Source organism: Pogoniulus pusillus, chromosome 30 (genome assembly GCF_015220805.1).
Source record: "Pogoniulus pusillus isolate bPogPus1 chromosome 30, bPogPus1.pri, whole genome shotgun sequence".
Classification (NCBI taxonomy): domain Eukaryota; kingdom Metazoa; phylum Chordata; class Aves; order Piciformes; family Lybiidae; genus Pogoniulus; species Pogoniulus pusillus.
Genome location: NC_087293.1, coordinates 17760127 through 17766071, shown reverse-complemented (window position 1 = coordinate 17766071; position 5945 = coordinate 17760127). Strand labels below are relative to the sequence as shown.

The 5945-nt window shown below is 49.7% G+C and overlaps 1 long non-coding RNA gene across 1 annotated transcript; it reads right to left on the bottom strand.

The window, feature by feature from the left end:
- Positions 1 to 201: 201 nt before the first annotated feature.
- On the bottom strand, positions 202 to 5372 carry LOC135188770 (uncharacterized). Its single transcript, XR_010307828.1, has 3 exons — positions 5235 to 5372; positions 4922 to 5031; positions 202 to 348 (listed from the first exon to the last, which is right to left on the bottom strand). It is a non-coding gene; the product is annotated as an uncharacterized LOC135188770 (long non-coding RNA).
- Positions 5373 to 5945: the final 573 nt, after the last annotated feature.

Here is a 5945-nt window from a genome sequence, read left to right as displayed (position 1 = left end):
CGCACGCCGCCTCCTCCTCCCCGCCCCTGCCCGGGCCGCCGGCGGCGCGCGCGGCGCTCCCTGCACCGCGCGAGGGGAGTGCGGGGGGGGGGCGAGACAAAAGGCTCGGGCGGCGAGGGGCGCGCGCTGCGCGGGGCCGCCGGAGCGCAAGCTCGGCCCGGGCCCGGCCGCCACGAGGCGCTGCGGCCGCCGGAGGCCAGGGGCAGGCGCGGCGCGGCTGCAGCGAGCCGGGAGGGAGGGGGGGCGGCTCCGCCGGCTGCGGCTCCGGGCTGCCGGCTCCGTCCGTCCCTGTGTGTTTGGAGCGTAGGAAAGATGGCAGCGGCTGCACTTCCTCTTGCACTTTCACCCCTGGGGGGAGGAGAAGGAGGGGGGCGATACCACCCCCCCTACAAAAATCCAGCGGGGGCCCCCCGGCTGCTGCTCCCCGACCAAACGCCGCTGCCGCCGCCGCCGGCTACCGTCCGAGCCCCGCCCGCTTCGCCGCACCCCGCACTACCGGCACCGCAAACTTTCCTCTCTTCTTTGGCCGAGAAGACCCCCACCCTATTCATAGAGACCCCCCCCCTTCAGCCACTCGGGCTCCCCCCTGCCCCCCCGCTTCCTGCCCCCCTCCCTCCCCGCATCCGCCAATGCAAGAGCAGCCAGAGCCAGCAGGCCGGCCCCCACCCCGCCCGCCCGCGGGGGCTGGGGGCTGCAGTCTCCCCCTTCCCCAGCACCGATCCTCCAATGCCGAGCCGGCAGCGAAGGCCCCCGCCCGCAGCACACGGGGGTGGCGGAGCTGTGCTCGCCCCCTCCCCCAAATATCCGGGCTGCAGCTCGCCCCCCAGGTTCCCCTCCCGCCGGAGAGAGGAGGAGGGGCCCGGGGGGGAGACGGGGGGGGGGGGGGGGGAAGCTGCAGGCATTCTACCCCCACCTCCCCAGGCACCAATCGTCCAATGTAAACCCCTCCTGGAGCTGCAGAGGCGCAAGTGGCCCCCACCTCTCTGCCTCGCCTAAGAAGAGCCCATCCCAGAGGAGCCAGGGTCTGCAGAGCAAACTGGCCTCCCCCACGAGTCTTTCATTGCATTTCTCACCCCCGCCCCCCGCACTGGGATCAACTCTCAGCCTGCCTGAAAGAGCGAGGCGTAGGCATTGTGGGGGAGGGAAGGGGTACAACGGGGATCTTCCCGTGCAAAAATGCCGTCCCCTTGGGAGCAGTTGAAAGAAACGATGCCCGCGGGCCGGGGGCTGCGGGAGGTACGGGCAATTGCACACCCCCCAGTGCCAGCCTCCATGTTGGGGAAACTTTGCCCCGCTGAGCCCCGCGCTGCCCGGGCTTTCCCACGGCGCACAGCGCACCCCATGCTCCAGCGCTGCCGGCTGCCCGCTCCCCGCAGTCAGCCTTCCCCAGGCCCTATCTGCACCGCTCCACACGCTTGGACTGTCCTAGTGCTGAATCTTCCCGGAGTGCTTAAGGTCTCCGTGTGAAGAGGTTCTGTTTCAGCAGCGCTATTACTCACTTTCAGATGAAATTTGCTGTCTCAGAGAAGGTTTTTTTCCTCTACTTTGGAAGAAATGTTCCCCCCTCCCTGCCTGATACACAAACACACTCCCAAAAGAGGTCTTTGTTTTGTTAAACACTTTCAATAGTGTTCCTGGGCACTTTTAAAAAATTTGTAACACCAAGCCTAATTAAGAATCCTTGGATGACCTATTCACCATCCAATATCTCACTGCAGCTATTCTGTGGGAAAGCCTGAACTCTCAGCGCATGGGAGAGCATCAGCAGCTTTACAAGAGCTCCAACTCAGCACTTGAATTAAAGAGTGGTGGAACTGAAAAAGCTTGCTGAGTACTGATCTGCAAATGAGTGCTCCAAGCTTCCAGCTTCCAAAGCTCAAAGTTACGCTAACACTTAAGGCCACGCAGTGCCCTCAGCCTGTGCACCAGACTTCTCCTGCTTTGGGTAGGAACTGTTTGCACTGCAGGCAGAGGAGTAGCAGCAGCTTTTTATTGCTGTGTTGTTAATGCACACACCCTGATAGGAATGTGTATTTTTAGCAATTTGAAGCTCTCTGAGTGGTGGGGCAATGCTGACGAACCCTGCTCAAACACACTGCACTGCACAGATAATACGGCACTCATGTTCTGTAGCGCTGTGTGCCACAGACAGAGGAGTTGTACTTGCTGCAGTGAGGAAAGGGATTCTACTTAAACATGCTATCCAGGCTGCACACACATACAGAGAGAGAGAGAGCAGTTAAAGAATCTGGAATTTGCTTATCTTTCCTAGTGGCTTTGGTCAGTTCTGCACTTTTCCCCTCAGTGGCTTACTAATTTGCTTTTTTAGCCCTAGCCTCCTGACATGGTTCCTGCTTCCCATTTCAGCTCCCTCCTTGCCTGTTCTTTGTCTCTCCTCTAGGCAGGGGGAGGGAGGGGTCCTGCCGCTTCCACTGCACTTTCCTCAGAACTTTCTCCAGTTGCTATGGAATGTTCTGGTTTCAGCTTCCAGCCCTCCTGTTTAAAAGGCACCATCCAACACACCCTGCCTGTTTCTTTAGGTAAAAGCTAAGTATTTATCCCAAATCATGGATGTTCCTTGGCAAGTGACCCACTTGCCCTTGCTATTAGGATGCCAGAGCAGCATGCTGTTCTGGACAGTTGCTGGAAGCTGGTCAAGATGACCAGCAGCATCTTGCACTCCCAAGGAAATCACAAGGAGAGCAACACAGCCATGCTCCTTAGCTTCCCAGAGCTCTGAAGCAGGAAGGACTACATCTCTCCTTTTCAGTACTTCCACTCTAACTGCACTGGTCTCCCCCACCCTGTGGCTTCACCAACATACTTAAAGGACCACTTATAACTTCTTCTGGTCTCAAATCTACTGTGTCTCAGAGCATGAAACTGCTGGAGTAGGAGTTCAAATTCTGTTTGCCACAACATCTCTAAATTCCTTCCTTTTGCAATAAGCAGTTTGTGCCATGCTGAGACAAAATTTGGCTCATCGCTATAAACAGGCTTAGAAGATGACGTTCCCTAAATGTAATGTGATGAGTAAATGTGTATGTGTGCACACAGGTGTGGTTACCTTTGAACTCATTCATCATCACAACTAACTAGCTGCTGTCTTGAAAGCAGAGTTCCCAGTGATGTGACTGTGGGTTTTAAATAAAAAAGTTTACACTTTCATATACAGAACTTCCTCTCCTTTTCAGGTGATCTCAATCATTTTCTCTGACATCTTCTACACTGGGATTTGCTGAACCTCTTTTGAATTCACCTCTCTTTTAAATAAAGGCGTCTTCCTCAGCTATTTTATTCAGGTTCTCACTATTTCCTGTCTCACTTCTGCTCATGGGAATTCCTGAGCTGTCCCCAAATGTTTTGCAGCTGCCTAGTGTCTGCTGAAGCACTTTGATTGGTATTTCAATAGTATTAAAAATCCTCTTTTGCTCTGAACATGTGTGCACCATTTGGGACTACACTGCTCACTTTACTGCAGATCAGTTGCTACTGGACTTACTCAGAAGGCCAGACCTTAAACCGGTCTGCAAATACAGGAGGTAACAAAAGACTGTGTCACAGTCCTATCTGCTCAGATGTATTTGGGTGCACGTTAATGAGCGCTGAGTCATACCTATTTGTTGAACCTCCTCAGCTCATGAGCCTGTGTAAGTCTGGAGGCTACAGATTTTTTTCAGACACCCTTTAAGCAGGTTAGTCACTATTTCAGATGGATTATAATATTAGGTGAGAGGTTCCTGCATAGCACTTGTGCCAGCTAATTCAGTCGTATGAACTGCTTCCCCTCCGCGCCTTCCACAGAAGTGTGTAACGCTGCGTTTCGTGGCACACTTGCTGTTTTCCACCAGTAGCTGTCATTTTTTCTGATCTTTCCCTGGAATTCTAATTAACTGTGACTGATCCAACAAGCAATTAATTCAGCATTCATTACTTGTTAGGTTGATTATTACTTATATTTAGTTTTGAAAGGCTTGCTCATTTTTTTTATTGGGATTCATCCCATGAGAATTCTAACCCTAGCAGCAAGGACTCTCAGACCTGGAGGTAGCAGTTTCCTCTGTAATCTAGGTGTGAGCTGGTGATATAACAGCTTTCTCCTCCAGAAGCAGGCAAACAGCGCTCTTGGTTAAAAATACTCAACAGTCTCCCAGACCCGACATACCATGCTATGAAAACTATGCACGGAGTGATTTTAAAAAGGGAAAACTGCACTGTTAGCTTTTCTTCTTTTCAACCACTCTCCTCACTGCACTCACTGCTGTATAGTCGTTCTGCTCCATGGCAGTCCACCACAAACTCTGGGGAGCTGATGCTACACTACAGAACTTTTTGTCGTTAAACTAATTTAACAAGAGTCTTGGAAGCCAACCTTTGATACTTAATCTCCCTTTTGTTTCCTTCTGTTCTTCACTCTGCCCAGTTTAACTTGATTCTAGACTGCGTGGAACCAAAGCAACCTGAGCCATTCAAAGCAAGATTACCACATTAAGGATCTGGTCAAAATAAGAATACTACCTAGGATTCCATCTAACCAAAATTAATTAGTTAGGCATCCGTGCTTAGCTGAGCAAACCTGACAGACAACTTTCTTATGTAAAGCATACATTTACAATACAATCTTAAATGTGCAATGCAAGCAGCCAATGGTGGTTCTTTACAGATTAATAGCTAAACTACTGTGCTGGCCCGAGGACAGCTTCAGAAATGCCAAGTAAACTGGCATTAAAACGCTAATCCAGGAAGACAACTAAGAATGGATTTGTCCGTATTTCTTACAACACTTAAAAGACACAACTTTGTATTGCCTCAAGAGTGAATTAAGGTGTTAATTGTGACAACTTCCAGAGTCACTTCACCTCAGGCAATGATTATCATAGTGCCACTGAAGTTTCAGTAGTACAGATCTCAAAAATCTTACCTTTTGATAGTGAGCTCTGAAAATCTCCTTCCTCCAAGGGTGTATGAGGCTGGCCCTGAATTAGCTCATTATAACCACCTTAAAAAGGTTTGTCTCCTCTTCGGCATGCCCTGAAGTACAATAATAGGGTTGATTAGCAGCCAGTTCTTAAATGAAAGTACAATTCACTGGGAAAAAAAAAACACCAAAACAAAACAAAGCAAGTGAATTTGTAACACTGTAAAAATTGCAACAGAAAAAAACCCAAGCCCCCCCCCCCACACAAATCAAACCAACAACAAACAAACAAAACCCCCAAACACAGAAAAATTACCTTTAAATTAACAGATTCTCTATATGCCTTAACTTGCAGTTACCCCTTTATCCACGAGGGAGCTCTGGCAGACTCGTTAGAGTCCCATAGCCATAATCCTAAAAATCTAAGTACTCAGGTCAAGCTTATCATTTAATACAGAGTTTTTTTTTCAGTGGGCTGATGACAATTTCTGAAAGGATATGAAATTTCAGGAGCTTCGTTTCACCTGTTGAATTTCCTCCTTGTTGCCTGCCTCTCACTTTTCAAAATCATGCAGAAATCCCCACCACTAAGATAGAAGCCTGGTCCCCATCAAGTCCACAAACAGGCAGGTAGCATTAGCACAGCTGAGGGTCAGAAGGTAAATTGCCAAAATCACAAGCACTGTACCACTTAAGCTAAACCGACCTCAGTGCACTGTGAAGAGATTTGATATCCATAAGTACTGGAGGGTTTTTTAGAATAAAAAGGAGGGAAAGAATGAAAGAATTAAAAAATACCTGGCTAAGCAAGAATGCAATGCTTGTTTTTTAGGAAGGATCTTTGTGCAGTTGAATGAGGCATACCCTGCACAAGTTCTCATGCTTGTTTCATAGTCACAGGTTTTACCATGTGTCTTGCAATGGTAAGTTTGACATGGTTATCCAAAAGACTTGCAAGCCTCTTCCCAGCATACCTGGTTTGCATCTCATGTAAGTGTAACTCTTACTGAAGCTAAAATAATCGCTG